General features: G+C 49.8%; 1 protein-coding gene and 1 long non-coding RNA gene across 4 annotated transcripts in view; one reads left to right on the top strand and one right to left on the bottom strand.

Annotated features, from left to right (window-relative positions):
* The window catches only part of LOC136793878 (uncharacterized), a 32,387-nt gene extending 27,340 nt beyond the window's left edge, over window positions 1–5,047 (top strand). For both annotated transcript variants that reach the window (XR_010839917.1, XR_010839918.1), the window contains exon 3: window positions 4,115–5,047. This is a non-coding gene — a long non-coding RNA (uncharacterized lncRNA). The remainder of the gene's footprint in view (window positions 1–4,114) is intronic.
* JCAD (junctional cadherin 5 associated) overlaps window positions 1–24,886 on the bottom strand; it is a 91,780-nt gene extending 66,894 nt beyond the window's left edge. The window contains exon 1 of one of the 2 annotated variants that reach the window (XM_067030544.1): window positions 24,411–24,886. The gene's annotated coding sequence lies outside the window, so the exon portion shown is untranslated. Of the gene's footprint in view, window positions 1–10,595; window positions 10,750–24,410 lie in introns of those variants that run through there. The other variant, XM_067030542.1, reaches the window with a different exon arrangement.
* Between the last annotated feature and the right edge of the window lie 1,426 nt (window positions 24,887–26,312).

A 26,312-nucleotide genomic window follows, 5' to 3' on the forward strand; every position in this document is an offset into this window, starting at 1 on the left:
ATATGGCCCCTATATTCATAGCAACACTATTCACAAGAGCCAAGACATGGAAACAACCTAAATGTCCATCGACAGATAAAGAAGATGTCGTGTATATATACAATGGAATATTACTCAGCCATAGAAAAGAAGGAAATAATGCCATTTGCTGCAATATGGATGGACCTAGAGATTATCATACTAAGTGAAATAAGTCAGAAAGAGAAAGACAAATACCGTATCATATCACTTATATGTGGAATCTAATATACACAGATGAATGTATCTATGAAACAAAAACAGACTTATAGACATAGAGAACAGACTTGTGGTGGCCAAGGGAGAGGAGGGTCGGTGCAGGGATAGATTGGAGTGTGGGGTGAGCAGATGCAAAGTATTATCTATAGGACGGATAAACAACAAAGTCCTACTGTGTAGCACAGGGAACTATATTCAATATCCTGTGATAAACCAAAATGGAAAAGAAGTTTTTAAAAGAACAAATGACTGAATTAGCAAGAGACAGGCTGTTCCCATTCACCCCAGAGACTTTCTGTAGTTCTGTTTGTCTGTTTCTATTTGCTTATTTGTTCCTTTTTAAGCAGAGTGGAATTCTCTCTGAAACTCAGGTCATGTTGAGTCAGCTGACCACAACAGTCAGAAAAAAATTTGCTGTGTTCCACGTTTTTTTTCATTGTCAGTAAAAGCCAAAGTTCAAAGCACACAAACCATACCATCACCAGAGGAATGAGAGGGCATAGAAGCTTCCAGAGAGACGCAATCAGCTTGGACCGTTAAAGCCCCCTCTCCCCATCACTCTGCTTTGCTGTGTCTTCCTGACCCATCTCCCCAGCCTTCCTCACCTCCAGAAGTGCCAGGAGACAGAGGTCTGTGCATCTGAGAGCAGATGGCGGGGGCCGGCCCTGGGGGATGCAACGTCACAGGACATAGAGCTGTACTCCTGCTACGCCCCACCTCCTGAGCCTCAGTTTCTTCATCTGTAAGATGTGGGAGATGCCACCCACCTTACAGAGTCGTTACAAGGATGAGTGATGTCTAAGTGCTATTATTATTGTGACGATTATGGAAACCTCCAGGCTCAGACGACATTCTCAAGCTGGCACATCATGAAAATCAAGGAATCGCTCATGCATTATTCATCACACCTTGACATGATTTTCATATAACATTCAGCCAGAATATCTTCGATCTGTTTCTTGTTTCATTTGTGGTTCTGAGCCCAGAACACAGGATAACTAGCTCACCAGTTCAATAAGCTGATTTTTTTTTTCTCAGAAAATGAACATCTGTTTGTGACAAGGTCTCAGGTTTCTGAAATACCTGGTTCTCTGAGGTTGAGGTAGGACTGAGGAAGGCTCAGGTGGCATCTTGGAATTTCTCAACTAGGTTATTAAGGCTGCATGACACGTATGCGACAGGTATCTATTTGGAGTCACCGTGGGAAGGTGAATCAAGCTCAGATTTTCCAGGAAGCAACTGTCGAATTTTAATTAGCTTTGAGTCCATTTCTCTGCTGGAAATAGCAGATCCCTGAGTACTTTTTCAATAGCCTTCCGGTAATTATAACAATTCCGAAAGGAATAATTTACACAATGTATTTTTGTACGCCTAGAGGAACGAGAAAGGCTGGTGCACGCCTGGAGTTACTGTCAGAGAGACGTTTAAAAACTATGAATGACAACAGCATACGCCATCTGGCTCGTGGTCTCCACCGGCACTCTGGGACGGTGCTGTGCAGTTGAACTTCCTGGGATAACACCAGCATTCAGATCTGTGCTGTCTCATACAGTGGGCTCTGGCCACACGCGGCCATCGGGCCCTTGAAATGTGGCCAGTGTGACTAAGGCCTGATTTTTTAACTTTATTTCATTTAAACGAATTGAGATTTCAATAGCGCTCATGAGCAGTGGCCACCATATTGGATAGTGCAGCTCGAAGGCACCAGTTGGAGCTCCCTGTAGCCGCCCCACCATTTGGAGCTCCACTGGGGCAGAGCAGGAAACCCACAGGGCGCCCGCGGAGCCACAAGGCCCATGAACTTCAGCTCAGCTGAAGCGTCTCGATTGCGTTCTCTGGTTTCTTATCCCACAACAGATTGGAAGCATCCAATGAGAGAGAGAGGCAGACATGATGGAAAGGAAAAGTTGAAATCCTTTTCAAAAGAGAAAAGAGAAAAATAGTCTAAGATCACTGAACATAGGACAAGCAGGCTTCATACCTCAAGAGTATGGTATTTGGTGCCTTGGACCATCGAGCAAGTGTGAAGAGTTCAGGAACATAAGAAAGGACAAGAGAGACTAAGAGCAACCCTCATCCAGACCTTTGTCCTTCAAAGGTGGTGAAAATATAAACAGTTTGGGCACATAAACTGGTGAGTGCAGAACTGGTTATCTGGAGAGTCCAGCTCTTGGTCACATCCCGTCCCTCCTACAAGCAAGAGATGTCCTGTGATGTGCGCCACTTCTCTTGGGATGAAAGCCAATAAGTACCGTGACCCTCTGGCCTGCCTGATGGAGCTCTTCCCGCCACCCTGCCTCAGTTGACCCCATTTCTCCTGACTCTCTGCTCCCCGGCGGTGCTGATCTTCCTTCTGTTTCTAGAAGGTGCCATGATCCTTCCCGCAGAGGACGTTGTGTGCTCTGCCCCGTCTCTCTAGAAAGATCCTTCCACCCGGCCTCACCCCTCTCCCCCTTCGGATCCCAGCTCAAATGCCCCTGCGTGGAAAGGCTGCTGACACGTCCACTCCTTCTCACCCCATCTGGACCCGGTTCCTTTGTTATTCACTCTTCCACATGAACTCCTTGGGCCAACACCGACTTGCATATATATATATATTCCTCAGTGAGATTATCTGCTTGATTCATTTGTAAACTCCAAGAAAGCAGGGTTTGTGTTTGGCCGGCTTCTTTTGCCTTTGTGTCTTCAGTGCCTTCATGATATTCAAGAAATGCTAAATGAGAGAATGAATGAGTTCTGGTGTGTTTCTAAGACAATTTTCAGGATGCCAAGTGTCCTCCAATTCCTACTTTCACATTTTTTATAAAGTCTCTTAGTCTCTGGGATGACTCATCTCCTCTGTAAGAGCCATTTCAAAGTTCTTACCATCCCATAACTTTTTGTCCTGAAATCTTCAGCCTTAAAATTCCACCCACTTCACCCTTATTTGCTCCACTGGCTACAATCACCGCCAAACTTCCTGTTTCCTTTAAACCATTCATTCTCCTGTTGGCAAGCTGGATGGTCCTTGCCATCTGTGGCTCTTTCCTCAGCAATGCCATTTTCTTGATTTTTTTTTGTTGTTGTTCACTGTTTCTTTCACTTGATTTCCATGATAGCCTTTGAACTCCTAGCTTACCTTCTCTCCGGCAGGATAGCTGCATTGTCTTTTGAGATTTTTAATTTATGCTCCATGAAATCTTTTTCTATCATCTCTTCCATGGACCTCCTCTAAATTTGCAATCTTTCTATTCCTTATGCTTTCCCTTTTCAAGAAAAGTATTCGAAAGTGGGGAAATGAAACCTACACTTATTCCCAACTCTTCTTACCTCTGAAATATAAAAGATTACAAAATTTCTAAAACCTTTAGAGGTTCCCACCTTCTCATTTTCTGTCCGATTTCATTTTTTTTCTAAGCAAATCAGGAGTAAAACACTCCCATTAACCCTATGCCCCCCTCCCTAAACCTCAGTTATGCCTCAGCCTTCATTCTCTTTTGTAGAATGCGCTTTCTTCTTTGCTTAAATGATTTTCCCTTTCTAGTAGACCTTATTTAGTGCCATATTCTTGATATAAATTTCAATTCTCTTTACTATTTTGATCCATTATTATGTACCAGGCACTGTGCTAAGGAAACAGTAATGAATATGACGACAGAAAAATCCTTATCCTTGTGGAGATTACATTTTACAGGGAGAGGTATCATAAGAATAATGACATATATAATTTTAGATAGTGGTAAACTCTACAAATAATGCTATATAATAAATGCTATCTATAACAAAAGAATCTGAATTTATAACTCCTAGCCTATAGGACTGTCGTGAGCTAATCACATGTGAGCTAACGTATACATAATGTATAGAGGAAGATTCATTATTCTTTTTTTTTTTTCAGAGAAGAAAGGATTTGTCACCTGCAGCAAGTAACGAGAGGCTTCATTATTCTTGATGCAAGTCGTGACTGTTTTTTAAGCACAGAGTTCTGCCAAAAATCTATTAAAAATCTTGTCATTATTATTTTTTTAAATGAAAGGGAAGATTATTCACCCATTCGCTCAAGAGGTTTTTATGGGGTGTCTTCTGTGGCTGAGGTACTAACATACATGCCAAGTGTTGCCACGAAGAAGAGAAAATCTGCGACATTCTGTCTTTGAAAGCAGCACTGAAATAACAAGCAGACTCACGGTGGCCTTTGCCCGAGGAAGGCCACTGGGGGCAGAGGGAGAGCTGATGCATTACCCTCAGACTACGCTGGGAGACTCACCTCCCACCCAGCCCACTTCCCATGGCTCGAGGTGGCAGAGCCCTGGCTGTTCTTACGCTATAGTGTTTAAAGGTGCTTTGTAAGGAGAGCAAGGCCAATAACTCAGATTGACGGGCTTAGAGTTGGAAGGAACTTCATGTGCCACTTGTCTATTTCACAGATGAGAAAATATATGTAAAAACATATATAAACACACACATAAACACATATATATATACATACATATCCGTTCTTTTGATCCCAGACAATCCCTTTCTCTACTGTTACTTTAATGACCTTCTTTTTTTTAATTTAATTTTTATTTTATATTGGGGCATAGTTGATTTACAATGTTATCTTAGTTTTAGGGGTACAGCAAAGTGATTCAGATATATATCTATACATATATTCTTTTAGATCTTTATCCATTATAGGTTATTACAATATACTGAGTAGAGCTCCCTGTGCTCTACAGCAGGTCCTTGTTAATTATCTATTTTATATAGAGTAGTATGCATATGCTAATACCAACCTCCTAATTTATCCACCCCCCCCAACCTTTCCCCTTTGGTAACCATAAGTTTGTAATGACCTTCTGAGCAAAAACATTCTGAGAGTCAACTTTTCAATTCAATTCAACCAACCTTTTCTGTTTGGTTCCGTGCGGAATGGCTTGCAAAGCACAATAGGAGACGTAGAAATGAACAAGGGCTCGTTTCCTTGTTCAGGGAGTTTGCTCCATAACACAGGAGATATCATTCACACTGGTAAGTGATACGTAACAGCACAGAGCAAGTAGCATGGACACGCACCAAAGGAGAAGAACTCCAGTTTAAATCGTCCTGCAGGGAACTCGCCCACGTGAGCAATGAGGGGTCAGAAGCTGGTTCCCAGAGGCTGGTCCCGGGGTGCAGGGCCCACAAGGCTGGAGAAGGTGGTAGGTGGAAGAGTGAAGTGCCTTCATGGGGGGCTTCCCAGGCCACGCAAAGGGAGTTTGAACTTGATTCAGTCAAGGGTTTGAGCGGAGGAGTAACTTCATCACAACCGTGCCTTAGGATGCAACTTCCAGGAGAGAGAAGAGAGGCGGGTTGGCATTCGTTTGGCTGGAAAATGGCAGCTTGATTCTGTGATTCACGTGTTCCTCATGATAATGATAGTTCATGCTGAATGTTCACTGCAGCTCTATTTACAACAGCCAGGACATGGAAGCAACCTAAGTGCCCATCGACAGATGAATGGACAAAGAAGATTTGGCACATGTATACAATGGAATACTACTCAGCCATAGAAAGGACCGAAATTGAGTTATCTGTAGTGAGGTGGATGGACCTAGAGTCTGTCCTACAGAGTGAAATAAGTCAAAGAGAAAAACAAATACCGTATGCTAACATATATACGGAATCTAAGCAAAAAAAAATGGTTCTGATGAACCTAGGGACAGGACAGGAATAGAGAACAGACGTGAGGACACGGGGATGGGGAGGGGAAGGGTAAGCTGGGACGAAGTGAGGGCGTGGCATGGACGTCTATACACTACCAAACGTAGAATAGACAGCTAGTGGGAAGCAGCCGTGTAGCACAGGGAGATCAGCTCGGTGCTCTGTGACCACCTAGAGGGGTGGGAGGGAGACGCAAGAGGGAGGGGCTATGGGGATATTGTATACGTAGAGCTGATTCACTTTGTTACGCAGCAGAAACTGACACACCATTGCAAAGCAGTTATACTCCAATAAAGATATTTAAAAAAAAATAATAGTTCATGTTGATTGAGTGAGTGGAGAGCTTTGCATACATTAGCTCACTTAATTGTCACAACACTCCTCTGGGCTGGGAGCTTTTATTATTTTGATTTTAGGGTGGGGGAAACTGAGGCTTTGCGAAATTACACGCTAGAAAGGGGCAGACTGAGGACCCCACCAGGTCAGTTCCGTTCCTAAATCCACGCTCTCTGCTGCGATGCTGTATTGCCCTGCAATGCCAGCTGCAGTGGGCGGTGATTTTGTGACGGGGGTACAGAGGGGAGAGGTGAAAAGAACTGTTAGACACCGCTACTCTTTTATTTTATGTTGAGTTACCAGGATGACATAATATTAATAAAACCATTTATTGAGAACCTAATAAAGGTCTTGAAAAGGTGTTGAAATGGATGTTAGAGGACAAAAGTGGAGGCTGCTCGTCACCAACCTGCGCCGCAGGGGACATTTAACCCCTGAGGGGCTCCTCCTGCCACTTTTCTGGCCCCGCTCCTCACCTTCTGCTTGTCTGCACTGAAATCCTCAGCCTAATTTTCATCTTAATTTAAGAAAATTACGAATCAGGAAAGCAAGGCTCTTATAAAATAATCCCACGTGATATTTTTTTTCAAGGCCTAATGCCAGGAGGGTAGTGGTTTTATTTGTGTCACCTGCTCTTGTAAATTAGCCTTGACATTAATAGCCATGACTGCTCTACCGAAATATAAAAGATCAAAGGGCGATTTTACTATTTACGTGCACAAATCAGAACGGTGATTTTATATCATTCCTGTATCCTGAATTGGTTCAGCCCCAGCGTTAACCTTACGCTAAACTTTCTAGTCATTTATTTCCTGGTGGCAACATCTAGGAAAAAACACACCACTCCCTTCAGGACAAAACATCTTATGGTGCTAAAACTCCAATTCTTTATTTGTGTTTCACCCCAATTCCAGAACACTCAGATCTCTAGTTCTTGCCTCGAACTCAATATGAAATGAGCCTCCCCTTCCCCCCGCTCCCAAATAGACCCTTTCCCCCAACTTCCTTTTATAGTTCATGGGGCCACCACTTTCCCAACCTTCCCAGTTCAAAACCTGAAGTGACCTTGACTGACACCCCAGCCAGTCACAGAGTCTTGCCGATTTTTCCCTAAATATCCGCCTTGCATCTCCTTCTCCGACTCTGCCCTCCTCGCCACTGCCTGGGCTCAGGATCTCTTTACCACAGACCTTGATGAGCTCTCTGAGTACTGCTGCCCCAGCCTCTCGCCCCACAAGCCAAGGGGGTGGGTGGAATGCAGAAGGCACTCTATTGCTAAGGCCAAAGCACTGTTCTTTTTTTTTTTTTTTTTTTTTTTTTAAGCCAAAAAACAAAAAAACAATGCTTTGGCCTTGGCGATGTCAGCCAGGGGTAAGGAGGGTGGAGAATGATGTCAGGGGCTGGTGTGCAGACCAGCTTTGATGCTGCCCCAGTGTTGAGCCACCTGCAGGAAAGGGAGGCTCTAGGTGCAGGGCTGGGGGAATAACCATAATTTGATCTTCAGTTATTCTGCAGATATACATTGAGTCCCCACAATACTGGATCCTGTCTTGGGCACAGAGATACAATAGTGAACAAAACAGAGTTCCTGTCCTCCTGGAGCTTACTTAGTCACAGGAGGAGATAGATAGTAAATAAATAAAGAGGGAATGCTATAGGGAATGCTAAGTCATAGGACTTACGTATAATGAAATCAGAGACAAATAAAGGGAATAAAAGGTGAATGGGGGGGCTTCCCTGGTGGCGCAGTGGTTGGGAGCCCGCCTGCCGACGCAGGGGACGCGGGTTCGTGCCCCGGTCCAGGAAGATCCCACCTGCCGCAGAGCGGCTGGGCCCGTGAGCCGTGGCCGCTGAGCCTGCGCGTCCGCAGCCTGTGCTCCGCAACGGAAGAGGCCACAACAGTGAGAGGCCCGCGTGCCGCAAAAAAAAAAAAAGTGAATGGGACCAACAGCCAATAAACATTAAAAGCTACTCAATGTTATGAGGGAAAAATGGTAAATCAAAGCCATAACGAGCGACCACGTCACCCCCCCCCCCCAAGATGGCTATAACAGCAAACACAGAAAGCAGCGAACGCTGGCAAGGAGGTGGAGAAGTGGAGGATTTCACCCATTGCTGACGCGAGTGTAAAACGGGGCAGCTGCTGTGCCAAAGTGTCCGGCAGCTCCTCCAAAAGTGAAACGTCGAGGCACCACGTGACCCGGCGACTTCACCCCCACAGAGTCACCCAAGAGAACTGCAGACATGCGTTCAGACGAACCCCTGCGCGTGACTGTTCCCGGAGCCCCTCCTCTCCACAGTCGAGGGGTGGGGACGCCGTCAAGGGCGGCAGAGCGGCTCTGCGCGCGCCCCGGAGCATCGCCCCGCCGCCAAAGGCCCGCGTAGCGACCGCGCCACGTCCCGGAAGACCCTGGAAAACATCACGCTCGCTGCAAGAAGCCCGACGCAAAGGCCGCGTGTCGTATGCTTCCGCTTACGGGGAACGTCCCGAACGGGCACATCCATTGAGACTGGGAGCATGTCCGTGGTCCCCCGGGGGGCTGGGGGCCGGGGGGAAATGGGGGAGGGCTGCTTGGCGGGCAAGGGCTTTCCTCTGGGGATGATGAGAATCCAGGGACTGGACGGTGGTGATGGCCGCACCGCCCTGTGAACGTACTGAATACGCCACTTAATTGTACGCTTTCCAAATGGGTAAAAAGGTGAATTTTACCACCATGAAAACAAGCGGATGGGGTGGTCCAGGGTTGCTCCTTGAGTAAAAGGGTCAAGGAAGCCTCTCAGCTGGGGGGCGATTTAGGCCAGTACCTGAAGCTGGAGGGTGTGCAGTGACAAGGCAGAAAGGCTTCCAGGCTGGGGGCCGCAAAGCAACAGGACGTGACGGATGCGTGTCCTGATGCCTGCCATGCTCTGAGCGCTGGACTCGCACCTCGGCTGCGGGAGGCGGGCGCTTAGCCCTCCCTCTCGTGCGAAACGAGTGCTGCCGAGACAGTAAGAGAAGATGCGTGCCAAGTGCTGAACTTAGTACCTGGCACGTGGTGAGCTCTCAGGAGTAGGGGTCGTATTATGTCTTCAACGTCACCTGCAATCTGAAGCTTGAAACTGAGCACTTCATTTTGTACTATCTGATGATGTTGGGTGATTACTTAATGAATATAGGTAGCAGTCAAAATACATGATCAACACCAATGAGGGTATTTATATGTATCGGGATAACCCTCCCCCGAGCCCGGTGACTCTTCCGATACCAGGCATAGAGAATGCACTTGAGTCAGTGTTCGACTGACCAATGATTGATTGACTATTGATTGATTGTTTTGGCTCTATCATCAAATAGGAGTGGAATTTTCTTCCAACTAAAACTTTAAAGGAAACGATGACCTCTGGGGGGGGGGGGAACAGAGAGAGAGAGAGAGAGAGAGAGAGAAAGAGAGAGAGGTGGAGGGGGGGAGGAGGGAGAGAAAGAGAGAGAGAGATGGAGAATTGGCAAATAAACAGCTGGCCCTGCCAAGGGAAGCTACACTGAAAGATTCCATAGGCACAAATGCTTGCAAAAATAAAAAATAAAACAAGTTGTGCAAAGAAAGATCTGGAGGAGTGCTGGTAAGTTTTGCCCAAAACTGGCTTCTGCACATAAATTCGTCTCTTGTCTCCAGAGACTGTAGTTGTCGGTGTTCAGAGAAATTGTTAACATGTTTTACAAAGAGATGGAAGGCAAATCTTTAATGTCCTATCACCGGAGAAAGGCATAAACTAGAAAATATGAAAACATGAGATAGTAGGCTAACATTTCACAACAATTTAGAAGTAGGATATAGATGGATGGAGAGATAGACAGATAGATAGATCATAGACAGGTAGATCATAGATAGACAGATAGATAGATATTCACTAGGTCGATGGATATAATGGTACCCACCTGCTTGAGGAGGAAGCAGTTGGGGAAAGAGAGCCGGTTCAGTTTCATTCGATAAGAAGAGAAGATGTCAAGAGAGGGCTCGCACCCGTGCCTGTGTGAGCTGGTCACATGACCAAGCAGCTGCACCAGAGGACGAATAAGACCAGCGGACCCTTGTTTCCCACCTTTCTGACCCGCACGCACGCAAAGGCATTTGGGCGGCTCCACCGAGGCACAAGGATTCCTCAAACCTCCAGCCCTTTCTGCACAGAGAGAATCGCGCCTGCAATGTTCTCTCCCTAAGATCCTTGTTTCCCCACTCGATCCTCTTTCAGAGAAGCAGACACGAGCCCCGTGCAACAGTCAAAAGCTAGGAAGCAGCCGGCTTCTCCCAGGGCCCACTGGCACAGCCTTCCCAACCGTCTTTTCAGCAAATCAATGACAAAGGAAAGAAAATATTTACCTGAGGTTCCCGCTTTCCTCGTGAACGTCTAAAATGGAATAATTACGAAGCAGCCCGATGCCTCTTCCCAGAGTGGCTTAAATCCCAGATCTGCCTCTGAGAACAGCTCTGAGTTTGAGCTCTGAATAGAGGCTGTGTTATTTTAACCACAAGGTTTCTAGCCGGGAGGAGGAGAGATGGAAATGAGCTTGGCAAAAGCAGAGGCACGGCTACCTCAAATGAAATGAGCTCGCAGAGCTGATGGAACAGCTTGGGGACGTTTGAAGAACCCTCAAACCAACGTTTCCTAAACGAGAGGTGAAATAACTGTGGAACATTCCAGAGGAGTAAGATAAGACACTTACGGTCTTTTCTAAAAAAAGACACAGTGGTCCGCCCTGTCTGATACCGTGTGCAGGGAAGCCCCGCGCAGAGCTGGACAGGAGCAAGAGACACCTGCAGACAGCCGTGCTCCACGCAGCAGGGAGCCTTCTGGGGGCCAAGGGATAGAAGGACCAAGGAGGGGGGCCAAGTGTGACCTTTCGTGTAAAAGCGAAACCAGCATCCTGAGGACCCATAGCAGGTTATCGGGTAAGGGGGGAGCTCTTCTGGATTATGTTATTAGGGGAGATGAACGTGTGAGTGTGTGTGTGTGTGTGTGTGTGTGTGTGTGTGTGTGTGCGCGCGTGCGTCCCTCACTTCCCAAACAACTTAAAAAGCAAAGATCCAGCCTCAGCTTGGACCCCGGTTCGAGATCCTCCTCCCCCCCAGCATTTTGGCAAAGGCAAACGCCACCTTTGGACTTGGAGGAGGAGGCGGATTTATCGCACAACAGAATCAACAGCTAAAATCAGGGGCCCTGAAATGGCCAACGGTCCTTTACTGCCAGCCCTTCGCGGAGGCCAAAGGGGGTTAACTCTGCTTTTGGAAAAACTCAGCAGTGCCTCCCTCCAGCAGGGTCGTAACTCACTTTTATACAGACTCTTTCATCTCAAAGGAGCTTGAGGTGCGTTTACACCAAAATATAAATTATCTTGTGTACAGTCATCTCGGGGACAAAAAAATGGCCCAGCAGCCGCGGGCCGGGACACGGCCAGTCAGTTTGGAGCCGCAGGGGGACAGCAGGCCGGGGCCAGGAGGGCCTGTAAGAAAGAACAAGAGGGACGTGTGATGCTGACGTTGTCCTTTCCCCCCTGGAGCTGGAAGGAACCCCTCCCGTGTGCGCGTTCCTTCTTGACCCCCCCCCCCGTCTTCTTCCCTTCATACCTACACACAACCTCCTGAGGGACCTCGAAGTCATAAACTAGGAGGGGACAGTGACTGCGGCCTCCAGCTGGAGCTTGGAGGCCAGGGGTTGGCAAAGCCAGGCCGCCGCCTGTGGCCTTTAATTAAGCCGTATAGGCCATAGCCGCGCTCGCGCATGCAGGGCCCGCCTTTTGTTCCCCGACCGAGGGGTGGCGTGAAGGTGGCAGAGACTGGATGGCGACCATTGTTTCGTTTTGCATTGTTTAATTTTTTGAAAGTAGAAGAAAGGAACGAGGCGGCTCTCGCAGTTCTCTCTCAGGCTCTCCAGCAGAAGAAGCACTGACTCGTATCACCCACCCTGTCTTCGGGCCCTGAGCCTCCACTCTTATGAACCCTTCATCAGAGAAACTCTCCAGCCTCGTCCTCTCCCTGCCTGCTCAGCCCCGCGCCCAGCTCACCGGCTCCATCCCCAAGAGATGACCACGGCTGCACCCAGTCGCCCCCTCGAGCAGAGGCTCCGGGAGGCCCTCGAGGGCCCTCCTCGTCCTTGTCTTGGCGACCCTTGCTGGGGACTCCGTCCTCCAGGCTCGCATCATACGTTGTGCATTCTTCTCTCTGGTGGTTCTTGTCATTATACGCCAATGATCTCTTTCTGAACTCAATGAAAGCTCTAGATGACTATCACATGCCCGTTCGTACTCAGTGGGTCCGGATGACCGACAGACTAGACTAATACTCCTCATACGGCATCACATATGCGTGTATATCTAATGATCCCTGGACTAAGGGTCTCCCGAGAGCGAGAGGAATGTCGTATTCAGCGTTTTACCCCCAGAAGCCAACACAATAAGAGGCGCACGGGGAACACCGTAGCCACGGGCGTTCTTACAGAAGGGGCTCGATCTGTCTTCCCCCAGCGGAGCAGAGCCTCAGAGGAAGTGAACGAAAGGGCGTCTGAGGCTCTCCGAGGGCTCGGCTTTCGTAGCGTGGTCTTCCTCGGGGGTGACCTTGGCCTGACCCTTCCAACCGCGGCGCCTCAGCGGGGCTGTGACTGTCGCACGTTCTTCGCTAGCCAACCGTCTCACCTGGAATGTGTGCGGGAAGATCCGCAGTGCAGGAGTAGACGCCAGCAGCAGCTAGACGCAGGCGGCCTCTGTGACAGCGACGGCTGTCAGAGGATCGGCGGGGGGTCCAGCACGGGGCGGGAGGTGTCCCTCCTCACGCTAAGGTGGTAGCTCAGCTTCTGCGGCGTGGCCCCATCTGTCACGGGGCCACGGGATGCGGGCGTGCCCCGTCGGGTCTGGAGCTAACGGGAACCAGCCCTCTCACGTGGCACGTGGCGCTGGCGCGGTACCAGAGGTGCAGGCGGGGCCGCCACTGTCCTCATCTGTATCCTTTTTAATGGTCGCGAGTGTGGCAAGACCCGGCAGCATTTTGTGGGGAACAGAAGGTGGTAGCCTGGGGGTCCAGGACGTTTGTTAAATGCGCGGTCACCCCGCATCTTGGGAACAGAATTCCTGTGATTCGCGTGGACTCCACGTTGAGTCCTCTTGTCTCACAACACCACAGACTGGGGGACTTAAGCAACAGAGGTGTATCTTCTCACGCCTCTGGGGGCCGCACATCTGAGATCAGGGCGCCAGCGTGGCCAGGCTCTGGTGAGAGAGCTCTTCCTGGCCTGCAGGCTGCCCGGCCACCTCTCGCTTTGTCCTCGCCCGGCCTTTCCTTGCTGCTTGTGTGAGGACGGATCGCTCTCTCTCTTCCCCCCCTACAAGGGCGCCGATCCGATCAGATTCAGACCCCACCCTCATGACCTCACTTCGCCGTAATCACCCCCTAAACGCCCTCGTTCAAATACAGTCATATCAGGCATTAGGACTTCAACATACGAACTTGGTGGGGGGACCACGACTCAGTTTGTAGCAGTTGCTCTTCCCCGAAGTGGAAGCCTAGCTCTCTCCTCCAGCCTTCTCTGCAACTGGGGTGCAGGCATGTATCACGGGCTGGGCAGTCAGATGCCTTCCACTCAGTAAAAAACAGGAAAGGGGTTGAATCCACTTTACAGGAGGTCAGTGCCACTTGGCAGGGAGACATCAGCTCTCGGAGGCAGCCCTGGGGAGGGCCGGTCATGTGTCTGGTACCGATTTTCTGCTGGGTGAGTCCAGGGTCCCGGCTCCGTCTCTGCAGGACAGCCGGCTCCCCACCCGCATAACTCGTGCTCCTGGCGGTGCAGCTTCCATGCCTGACCCTGGTCTCCTGTAGATGCTGTGACCTACCGATAATTTTCGGTAAATCATCTTTAGGCTCAAACTAGCTAGAGGTACCGGCTGCAACAAAGAACGCAGATGGGTGTGACTGATGTGGGTGCTTACGCTTTTTAAACCGCTTAGTTCCTTTTGCTTGCTTTCTTGGCTGGCTTCTCCAGAGGAGTTTTCTCTCTTGCCTCAGTGCTCTTTGGAGTGAGTCTTTGGAATGTGACTTTGTACCGATCCTTGGCTTGTTTGCTTTGGGCTCATTCCTCCTCCTTTTCCTACTTCACTTTGTATCGTAGGCGGTGTGTGGTGGGGGGGGCGGGGGGGGTTCGGCCCTGCAAGTTGTGTGTTGCAGGCTCTTGTGACACCTGGGTTCAACCCAGGAGAGGCACCGGCGGGGGCCTGGGCAGCAGGAGAGAGGGAGAATCTCTCCGTCTTGGGTGGCCTCGCCAGCAGCGCTGCACATCTCCCTCGGACTTCAGCTCTGTGGGGACCGGGCCCCAGGTCCAGCTCCCATCAGGTGACTCTGGCTCTGGGCTTCAGCCCCGGGAGGCTGTGACCTCCTGCCACCTCTGATCGCCTCACATCCCTGTTGGGCTTCTCGACTTTTCCATCGGCTGTGTCACCACCTCAGTGCATTTACACGTTCTCCGTTTTAATGCTGAGAGTGGATCTCATGGTCCTGGTCAGACCCTGATTGATACAGCTACCCATGGCCCTTCCACTTCCTGCCAAAGAGCCCCCAGCCCCGTGGGCTGCAGTGGAGCTCTCCGGGAGGCACCTTCGCCCTGTTGGGTAGAACTCTTCCTCTTGCATTGGGAAAGGTCACTTCTCCAAGGTGACTTGCCGTGGGGCAAGTGTTGTCAGGTCACACACCTAACTCTTCTGGCCTTTCAGAGAATAAGAAACAGCCTTCGGAGAGGCTTGTTGATGGAAAAACATCATGATCAGAAACAGCAGCTAAATCCTCGCCTCACAGACTGGAACATCCCAGGAGGATAAAACAAGATGAAGCAGAGATAGGTCAGCGAAGGCTGATAAATACATAGGAGATTTAGAAAATTGTGCCTGGCTTCTAGAAAAAAAAAAAGTGAAGAGACTTTTCCTTCCAATTCGTAAGGGGGAAAATGGTTATAAACCCGAGGTATTCATTCTGGCATTACTTATTAAAATCAGTCGAAATGTCCAACAGCAATAAAATGATGTTTCAGCATCAGACATTTGACCCCATGGAATAGTTTTCAACCAGTAGCCAAAGCAATTACGAAGGTGATGTAGCAACTCGGGAAATGTTCAGAGTGCTGTTAAATAAGTAGAATTAACAGAAGCAGATAATGTGTCTACTCTGTGATCACAGCCATGTGAAAATCATAAATGCATAGAGACAAACTAGAAGTGTGGGAGTCACTGTACACATAAGGTGATACCATGATAGGTGGATTATTCTTTATCAAATTGCCGTTCGTAAAAATCAAGTATGTTGGACAACAAGGTCCTACTGTAGAGCACAGGGAACTATATTCAATGTCTTGTGTTAACCTATAATGGAAAAGAATCTGAAAAAGAATAGATATATGTGTGCACGTGTGTGTGTGTGTGTGTGTGTGTGTGTATAACGGACTCACTTTGTTGTACACCTGAATCATTGTAAATCAACTGTACTTCGATTTTAAAATTCAATAAACAAAATCATGAATAAATTTTTAAAAATTTCAGCCAATAAATAAATAAATAAAATAAAAAATGAACAAAAATAGGATGTCTGTACAACAATAAAAATTCTTCCCCTTCCTATCTAAGCTCAGGCGATACGAAGTGACAACAGGAAGAGGAGAGGCAGGGCTGAGAGGCAGCCACTAGCAGGGCTTGGGACACACTGAAGGGGCATAGAAGTAGTGAAGAGTATTAAGAAGAATAAAATACTCTACACTGAGGAAGCAGCAATACTGAATTCCAGTGCTCCTTAGGACCTATGCAGAAACAGGCACACATAGGATTTGACTGGGCCGGAATGACAGCCTGCAGCTTCCATTTTCACGCCCATTCCCGTGGCCTCGGCAGAGGGGCTGGGGAAGCTCTCTTCCCGCCACTGTTAAAAGATGCGGAAGCGGGAGCGGAGAGGTGAGAAGGGACTTGCTCAGATTCGCACGGCTGGAGACGTCTTCTTTGATTCCGAGTCCGGCACGTTGATCTCTGCCCCGTGGTTGCTTCTAAACAATTAACATGTGTCTGATCAAAACCAGGCTCCTTTCAACAACGTTTAACTCAGATGCAATTTTATTTCGTCTATAGACTCACCTTATCTTCTAACCTGATGACTTTGAAGTGAATACCAGTTATCATAGGACCTAATCTGTTTACTAAAACAAGCCAACAAACAAGCCAGGGTCCTCAGTGACCACAGATGGTTCTTCCTTGTTCATTCCCGAGTCCCGGTCCTGAGTCCCCTGGGGCTGCTCTGGCAGCTCACAGCCCCGTGTGCCTGGCCCTCCCTCTAGATCAAAGCTGGCTCTGAAGGGGGGTCTTCTTATCTCCCCTGGTGCAGGCTTCCCGTTGACTGCGTCTAACGCTCTGTATGTCGACTCCCGGGTTGGAGAAGGCTGCTGCTTTCAGGAAGGGCGGCCTGCAACAAGGGGCGAGTTATAGGACCTACTCACAGGGCAGCTGCAGGATTACATTCTTTTAATGTGTGTGCGGGACTTAGCGCAGCGCCAGGCACCTAAGAAGTTGGCTAGCGGGTGCCCATGGTCCGCCTAGTAGTAAAACTAGGCGTAGCAGCAATGAACTAAGGGCTTGGGGCTAGAACCAGCCCCATGAAAGAAACCTCCTTCAGGAATTAGGAGCAAGAAGAAAGGCTTCTTCTTTCTTCTCCCACAAACTTACTTAATTCCTAGTTCCAGGGAATCATGTGCTTTCTTTTCACCCCAAACTGCAAGAAATCTCACTTCTTTTAGTCCAGCTTCTTTTGAGTTTTTTTCTGCCCCTTTCCTCACCCACTTTATATCTTGTTCCTATCTTGGGTCTTATACATTGTTCGGTAGCAAATCTGTGCTGGATATAAATTAGTTGATTACAAAATAAACCAGGTATTTACTGTATGTAGCTTAGCTGACTGAACAGGCATCTCTCTTGTTTCCTTGTTATATTGTGAATCAATGAATTTACACAGCAAGTGTTTCATCTGTTTACTGCAAATAAACAATATTTAGTATGTGCCATTCGTTTAGTTACTGCTTAATAAATGATGGCCACAAATAATACACAGATTAACCTTAGCAAGGAGGCATGCTCTCCCAGTTGTCTCCCTCATGTAACTTCCTGATAAAATAGGTTCATAATTTCATGGACGAAAAGCCGTGTGTGTGTGTGTGTGTGTGTGTGTGTGTGTGTGTGTGCGCGTTTTCTCTCTCGAGCATGCTGTACCTACATGCCAAGGCGTAGCTCAAACCTTACCATCACCCAGTTATTCATTTATCCATTTGACAGGTTTTATTGAGTACTTGCTACATGCCAGGCCCTGTGTTAGATTAAGTTCTCCAATTCTCCATTTTTTCATGGTCAAGGCTTCCTCCAGAGCCTGAGGGTGATTAGTACCTGGGCCATATTCACTTGGTATTTGGTATCTGCTGTCTGGCCTTGTAAATTGCTTTCTTATGAATGGCATTCTGTATCTCCCATCAGAGTATGGTCCTCTCTAGAGCAAGGACCTTATATTATTAATCTTTGAAGCCTCAGTATCTACCCCGTACATTGCCCTACATGTATTAGGGTCTCAATAAATGGTTTTATTAATATTGATATTACGTCATCCTGGTAACTCAACATAAAATAAGTGGATATTACATGGAAAGTGAAATTTAATGCCTCCAAGCTCAGAAAAATTTCTCATGTGAACATATTAAAGCACATCCAAGGCTCAAGACTAGAGGCTTATGGGACAGTCCAAGCCACAGACTAGCAAGGATGCAGGCAAACATCTGAGCCAAGCTGGCTGTGTGAGCCTAAAGGTTATGGAGCCTGCAACGTCAGCTCTGCCTGAATGGGCGCATGGTCACCCAGCCCGACACCACAGTTAAACAGGCACTGCCTCAAAAAGCATGATGAACACGGCAACGGGAGTGTCTGGGGGTGTCCCTCCGGCCAGTGGACAAGCACGTCGTGAACAAAATCATTACTAAGCACTAAGCTGAATAGAATCGATCCTGTATGTTGGCCAAAGAAGAGCCATCTTGCAAAGCAGAACAGATGGAAAATGACAGTTATCCAGCAAAGCCTTGTTTATCTCCATGCAGAATCAGTTAGCTTGTAAGAGCCACGGTATTTAGTTTGAAGGTGAATGAGATGCAGGATATAAAAATAATTAATTTCATAAATCTCTCCAGGGAATGGAAAGCCGGTACGTCAATGTGTGTAGCGTCACAGCAGCCCAGTGCTCCCCGGACCCCAACGCAAGACGCACAGACTGCCTCCTAGGAGGCTGTTTTGGTTTCGTGGGACAAACCCCAAGTCTCAGCAGCTCTACCCTCAAAGCACCAAGAACCTGACATAATTTCCTCTCACATCTTGTCAATTCTCAGACTTGATCAACCATCAGATTCACGTCCTGAACTCTTTTTTTTCTTTCTTTTTTTTTTGCGGTACGCGGGCCTCTCACTATTGTGGCCTCTCCTGTCGCGGAGCACGGGGTCCGGACGCGCAGGCTCAGCGGCCATGGCTCATGGGCCCAGCCGCTCCGCGGCATGTGGGATCCTCCCGGACCGGGGCACGAACCCGCGTCCCCTGCATCAGCAGGCGGACTCTCAACCACTGCGCCACCAGGGAAGCCCCTGAACCCTTTTTTTTTAAAGCAGATTCTTGGGCCTCATCTCCATAGATTTTGATTCAGGAGGTCTTTAGCAAAACTTTCCAGGTAATTCTGGAAACTGGCCATGTTTAGGTGCACTGGTCTAGATCTCTCTCTTCTGCACTGTGTTCCGCTGGCTGGGAACGAGGGCGGGAAAAGACATGTAGCTCCCGGTTGCCCCTGTGTCCTGTTCAATGCTGAGTTATTGGGAAGACAAAACTTGCAGATATGAACAGGCAGAGACTAACGACAGTGAGGAAGTAAGGCTCGGGGCTCATGTAAGCGCTGTATAAGACGGCCCGAGACTGGAGAAGGCAGGGCACCGTGGCAAGAAAACTGGGTCAGCAAAGCCACAGAAATCAGACTCACCGGGGCAGGAGGTGGGGCCAGCTGCCCGGGGTGGACGAGACACACACTGGAAGTGATGGAAATAAATCTGACGTATGGATATTTAACAAGGGGTTATGCAACTCTCTCTGAAGAACAGCACTCGGAAACAGTGACCCAGTGGAAACTTTGACTTGAACCAGTAATTCCTGACACAGTCAGAGGACATTGTAATTGTCTGCCTGATTTCACAAAGTCCCACTTTCCCCTCCCTATCTCTCCGAAGAGTTCATCGGAATGGCATCCGGGCCCTAAGCACATCAAGTTTTCCCTTTGGGAGGTTGTGCAAATGATTCCTGAGAATTTCCAACTGGAAGATAAAATAACACTTGGGTAAAAAAAATCTAAGAAGCACATTTCCACTGGGGCATGCAGTGCTTGGGGTAAGTCACCTCTCCCTACACACTTCACAGCCATGTGCGGGTGCGAACAGGAGAGAGGTCACCTCAGGGCCTACCTTGGTCCTAACAGGACCTAACACCCCATGTTGCCAGGGAATGTATCTACCAGTGTTTCACAGATGAGCTCCTGCGAACCAGGCGTCACGCTGGCGCCAGGAGGTAGAGTTCAATGTCTTACCTCGAGGAGCTCACCCTGCCCATTAGATTGAAGGATGACTCCAAATTGGGATGTGAGTACAGCACCTTGGACAGACTCAAAAAGACCTTAAGAGCCCAGAAGGGTGAATGACAGATGGAAGGAAAGGATGAGACACTGAAGAAGTTCGGAAGGGTCCCCCCATTGACAAGTAGGGGTCATTCATGAGTATCTTTGCCTGTGGCCACGAGAGTGCGTGTGGTACCAAGACGGAATAGGCAGAGGACGGACGGGAGCTAGGAAGTAAGCTCTCCCTCACCTGTGGCATCAGCAAGAATTGTCGCCACTTGCTCATTTCATGGTGGCTCTGGTTTCTAAGAATGACGTGCAGAAAACCAGAAGGCAAGGGCAAGAACAGTTCCAGAAGGAAATTGAAAGGAGCCCTAGAGAAAAGTTAAATGACTCTAATTCTCTTCAAGAAAAGCAAAGGCAGAAAAGGGATTTAATAGAGCACTTAAACACTACAGAGTTATTTGAAGGAGAAAATCATTTCTCGATCTTAAAGTGGCTGCAGTGAGCGGAAATGGCTTTGATTTCAAGAAGAGAGGTTAATGAATGTACAAGGAAAAGTATCTGCCATGAAGGACTGTTACAGATCAGATAACAGAAGAATTGGTGGGCTCTCCTTTCTTTAAGATGAGGAGAAACAGAATTCTGGAATCCAGAATTCTGGCAGGGGAAAGAAGAGGTGGGTGGATGGCACTCGTAAATTTCCAGCAATTCGGGCTCTGACATCCTGTAGAGCAAAGAAGGTGGTTTTTACGATAACAGCAGCAGTAATCGTATAGCTATAGCCTTCACCTACCTGGTACTTGCCATGAGCCAGTTTCAACCCTAGCCGTGATATATATTAACTCGAATCCTCACGACAAGTGGGGCAAGTGACTACAGATCTTCCTCAACCTAAGATGAGCTTACATCCGAATAAATCCATCAAAAGTTGAAAATATCGTAAGCTGGACATGCATTTAATACACGTAACGTACCTTCACTGTGCTCAGAACCCTCACATGAGCCAAGTTGGGTGAAATCGTCTAACACAAAGCGTGCTTTCCAGTGAAGTGTCGAATGTCGCGTGTCACTTACTGACTGCTGCACTGAGGGTGGAAAGCAGGATGGCCCTAAGTGTCGGGGTGGCTCGCCTTCTAGTCACGTGGCTGGCTGGGCGCTCCGATCCCGAGGGCGTACCCTACCGCACGTGGTTCGCCTGGGAGAAGGCAGAATTCAGAATGGCAAGTATGGTTCCATTGCCTGCCTGTTGGCTTCCGCCCCATTGTAAGGTCAACGGGTCCTAAGTCGAACCGTGGTAAGTCTGGGACCCTCTGTATCTGCACATTACAGGTAAGGAAAGCGAGGCACACACGGGTTCAGCTCCCGGTTCAGGGTGACACGCTGGCAAGGACCTGGGTTCCGAATGTCCCCTCCGCCCTGAGGGCCTGCGTCTCCCTTGTGCTCCTGACCAACCCCTTCCCGTCCCTGACTCACTGCGCTTCCAGAAGGCAAGAGCAAGAAGAGCTCTACTTGAACTATAGTCTAGCCTTTGTAAGGTTTAAAGCTGGTGGTTGAGGGAAGGAAGTCTTCTAAGACCCGGCTTCCCCCAGGATCTCCCTCTTCTCTGCACGTAGTAAACAGGCAGCCCCGGGGCTCTTGGCTGAGTCACCCCCCGGCTCAGCTCGGAATCCACTTCCGGTTATGAACCAGGGTCCAAATCCCTGATTAATTTACCTCCACGTGCCTTATTCCAAAAATTATTTATGGAAGCTCAAGGTTAAAATCAATTCTTAGACTCAAGCAAAGCAGTGCCCCTGCCGCCCCAGGCCACCAAAGGATCTCTGAGTCCATTCACCCCTTGTGAACCAGATGCTGCGGAGAAGCCAGCCCTCATCCAGTTTCAGGTGTAACCAGGCAAGTTAAGCAAAAGGACAGAACACCTTCGTTTTGGTATCATTTCAGAGGTATGAGGGTTGGCCCTTAACCCACCGAAGCAGGGCTATTTTCAGGTTGGAGACAGGATGGGAAAGAAGGAAGAGATGATGAAAAAGAACTTTGTCCCCCAACTATCAAGGCCAATTTTCTTCAACCAAAGATAAATGGAAAAGTTGGCGGTAGGTTCCATGGCTTTCTGGATAGTTCTAGAAAGAGAGATCTTGATGTCCAGATTTTTGTCAAGCTTCCTCTTACCTTGGACCACAATAATCTGGGTCCAGTGTGCAGTACTGTCCACAGTTCAGAGGGTTTTATTTCTGACGCAACCTCTATTCCGAAGAAAATTGTCAGCCACTTGGAAACATTTGGTGTTTGGGGGTTTTATCTCTCTATCTTCACCCTGATTGGGTTTGTTCCTTGTGGGAATTCAACATTCAGCTCTTACTTCAGCAAAACGAGTGAGAAAGACCAGGGCCCAGCTCCCCACCTCTGCTCAGCACGGCAGTATTAGTCTTGTCGCTGGAGGCCCCTCAAGTCCAAGACCCTGTCTAAAAGGAGAGCAAGAGTGCCTGTGATTCCAAATGAAGCCTCTGGCACAGGGGGGCAAGACCCCTTGGCTCAGCTGACACGCGGGCCCACCTACCCTTCACGGCAGTAAATGCAGCCCCTCACACCCTCTTGTAAATCACCTCACAGCGGGCCAGCAGGGGCCCTCCCCAGCTCCCCACTCGGAGACGGTCCAGCACCCACTGACTCTGGGCCGCACGTCAGGGGAAGGTGGCAGCTGGGCAGGTCTGCGGGGATGGAGACCGTCACTGCCTTTCACCTGGTGCCACCATCACATAAGCCCCGGGATCGACTCCTAATAATTGAACAAAAGGGGGTGGACCCCAGAAATAGTGGGAGGCAAGAGAAAGCAGAGAAGAGGGGCACATGGTGTGGTAAATTGATGTGACCCTCTGTCACAGTGTTCTTAACAGTTTGGGGGACACCAGCATTTTGAGAATCAGTGAAATTTTGCACCCTTTCTTCAAAAAAAAAAACCAAAACAAAACCACACCACGCATACCCACAACACCTTGCCTACAGTTTCAAGGGGTTTTCAGGGGTGCCCCGAAGCCCAGCTTTGGACGTGGACAAAAGCCCCGCAAAGAATCCCTGCCCCTACCCTGTACGGCCAGACACACTGTTCCCATGAAGGCAGGCAAAGGGCTGGGGCTGCCCCGTCAGCCTCCTTCCCCCGATGCTTGTCGCTTTTAAGTCTTGCCGTCCTGGGAGGAAGAAGATACTCTGCTTCTGCTGAACAGACCTACCTTGGGTTCCAGCTCACAGTTAAGTAGCTGTGTGACTTTACCCAAGAGACTTAACCTCTCTGAGCCTAAGTCCCCTCATCTGAAAAATGGGGACTACAGCAGTGTCTCCCGTGCGGGGTCATCTGAAGTTTAAATAAGAAAGCGCACGTGCACACACACACACACACACACACACACACACACACACACACACCTGCTTGGTACAGTGCTTAGCACACTAAGCGCCCAGAATATATTAGCCAGGGGCAGTACATGTCAAAAGTCACGCCATCCACACATGATCAGGGCTTGGGATGAAGAGACACCGTCTGTGGCGGCGCCCAGAGGTGACAGGAGCCACGGGGCTAACTCTGGGGCAGGCGTCCATCCATCCATCCCAGGCTCCTGGCGCTGCTGTCCTGTGAAGTGGCAGAGAAGGTGAACCTGAGACGGGGTGTGCGGGGGGAACCTCAAACCCTGGGGCAGCTTTAGGGAAGTGAAAGGTTATGTAAACAACACGAGACTCAGCTGTCTGACCAATAATACACACCAACGCGGTAGAAATACCCGAGAACCTTGCTGCAGTTTGCCGGAGAGCAGATGAGAAAGAGAGGTTCCTCCCAGCACCTGGCGGCTGCATCCCGCACCCCACGACGCACTGCTGCAGCTCCAGAGGGACCGTCATGGAACCTCAGTCACCCAGGAGCTTCCAGATTAATCCATGAAGGCCTTTTCCTCAGGCACAGCCCATTGCATTCCATTATAAAATATGTCCTTGACAGCATCCGTCAAAACCAGCCACGTGGGACTTCCCTGGTGGTGCAGGGGTTACGAATCCGCCTGCCGACGCAGGGGACACGGGTTCGAGCCCTGGTCCGGGAAGATCCCACACGCCGCGGAGCAGCTAAGCCCGTGCGCCACAACTACTGAGCCTGCGCTCTAGAGCCTGCGAGCCACAACTACCGAAGACCATGCACCTAGAGCCCGTGCTCCGCAACAAGAGAAGCCACCGCAATGAGAGGCCCGCGCTCCACAACGAAGAGTAGCCCCCGCTCGCCGCAACTAGAGAAAAGCCCGTGCGCAGCAACGAAGACCCAATGCAGCCAAAAATAAATAAAATAAAATAAATTAATTAAAACAAAAACGGCCACGTGTCTCCCATCCTCTCTCTGTCTGTCAGACAGTCGCATGTCAGGCTGTTCAGGGCGGCGAGTGGAGAAGAAGATGGAGGAGAGAGGCGTAGGTTGGGGTGTGGCGGGACCAGGAAGGAACGAAGACAGAGCATCCTTCATACCTGCTGCTTTGGGTATAGACTGCTCACTTCCTAGGCGTAGGGGTAGTTATGGTTTTGCATTTCTTGTTTTCTAGGTGCACATTCTGCAGTGATGCCCTTGGACTATCCGTCCCTCTGAGACAGTTCCAGGCTGGACCAAACTCATCTGTCTTCTGGGGAGCAAAATCGTTCCTCCGTGCTGCCCGCAGCCACAGGATGAGGCCGAGCCCTGGCTGGTGCCAGTGTCTGGGCTCGGGCAGGTGCTTCCAGCTGGCGGCACACGCAGCTCCCTCTGAAGGAGAGGCAGGGCGCAGACGGCTCGCACTTCACGGAGGAGTGGGGCAGTCATTCAGCAGAAACACACATTTCCTTCTGGAACCTTGGTTCTAAAGCTGCTCTGTGCAATCTACTGTCCGGCCTCGACAGTAACCGGGGACAAAGCCAGCCAGGGAGGGAGAAAAGAGGCCGCTCAGTGCTGCCCGAGTCTAACCACAGACCCCTGTCCCCATGCTGACGAAGTCACTCTGCGGCATTGTCACAGCGGGTCCCAAGAGGGAACTAGAGGAAAGGCGACCGACTAGTCCAGCGCTTGGTGTGCGACCGCCACTCTGCGAGTAAACCATTTACCAAAGGCTCAGCTGCTCCTAAGCAGACCTGGGGGTGCTGAACCCGGGGACAAGAGGAACAGGGCAGACGCGCCTCAGGCGGACAGCGGGGCCTCCCATCCTGTGGGGGCCACGGAGCTGGGGGCCACTCCGCGCGAGGCCGCTGCAAGGAGGCTCCGCCGAGGCCCCTGGACGCCCTCGGGCCAGGAAAAGGGGGGGCCTCCTTGCGGAGCTCAGGAAGGGCCGCTCCTCTTTGAAGCCAGGAAAGCAGCCGGCGCCTTCCCTTCTCGGGGCAGAGGCTGACTTCTGTCCGAGACGCGGGTGTGAGACCCGGGAGCCGCAGGTGCCGGGGCTGGAGCCCTGCAGCAAGGCCGGCGGGACGCCGACGGGGCAGCGGGAGCTGAGGCGCTGAGGAAGGGCCCCTGCTCGGCAAAGGCGAGGACACCGCGCACGCGCACGCCCACGCGCACGCCCACGCGCACGCGCACACAGCCGCACCCCACACACTATTCCACAGGCGCATGCGCATCGCACACAACGTGCCCAGACACAGACACACGCTACACACGGACACGCGCACAGCCAGACCCCGGACCTGGCTGGCCCCCTGCAGGGCCTGCCCCAGGGACCAGCCACACGGGCCCTGCAGAGGGTGCAATTTCACAGGAGGTCCCCCGGGGCCCAGAACGGAGCCGTGTGAAGGGACGGGGGCAGGCGGGGGCAGCGGGCAGTGACCAGGCGCCCTGCACACACGTCTGTCACCTGGGCTGAGAAGGGAACAGAGCGCTGTGAAGTGGAAGGACCCTAGGAGACGGAGGACACACACGGCGAGTATTTATTTCAAAAGTCATCTCTGTTATTTGTGGACCCGATACGGGCCAGGCCCTTGGCGGGTGCGGTGCAGAAATGCCCCTCATCCTCTGGCCCCTTGGCGAGTGGGCTCCGCCATCATTACTTCGGTGACAGAGGAAGGAGGCGAAGGGCGCCTCAGAGGTCCACAGACAGCAAAAGCAGGGCTCGAACAGGTGTGTCTGACTCCAGAGCCCAAGCTCTCCACGCCTGAGCCACGCTGCTATTGTGCTGGGAGATGTAATTGCCCTTGAGAAAAAGATCCCGGACAGAATGGACGAGTGGGGTCTAAGGGGTGAGGGCTGAGTGAGGCACATGGTATAAAATCTGTTTCCAATTCAATCTGATACAAAATTTTAGAAGAGGTAAATCCGTATACTGAGTTGCAAAACAAAAAAAATGTTTCCAAATGCCAGGCACAATCACCAGTTTCTCAGAGCTTTATAGCAGCAAGCTGCCTTTGTATCTA

This window comes from Kogia breviceps, chromosome 3 (assembly GCF_026419965.1).
Source record: "Kogia breviceps isolate mKogBre1 chromosome 3, mKogBre1 haplotype 1, whole genome shotgun sequence".
NCBI lineage: Eukaryota > Metazoa > Chordata > Mammalia > Artiodactyla > Physeteridae > Kogia > Kogia breviceps.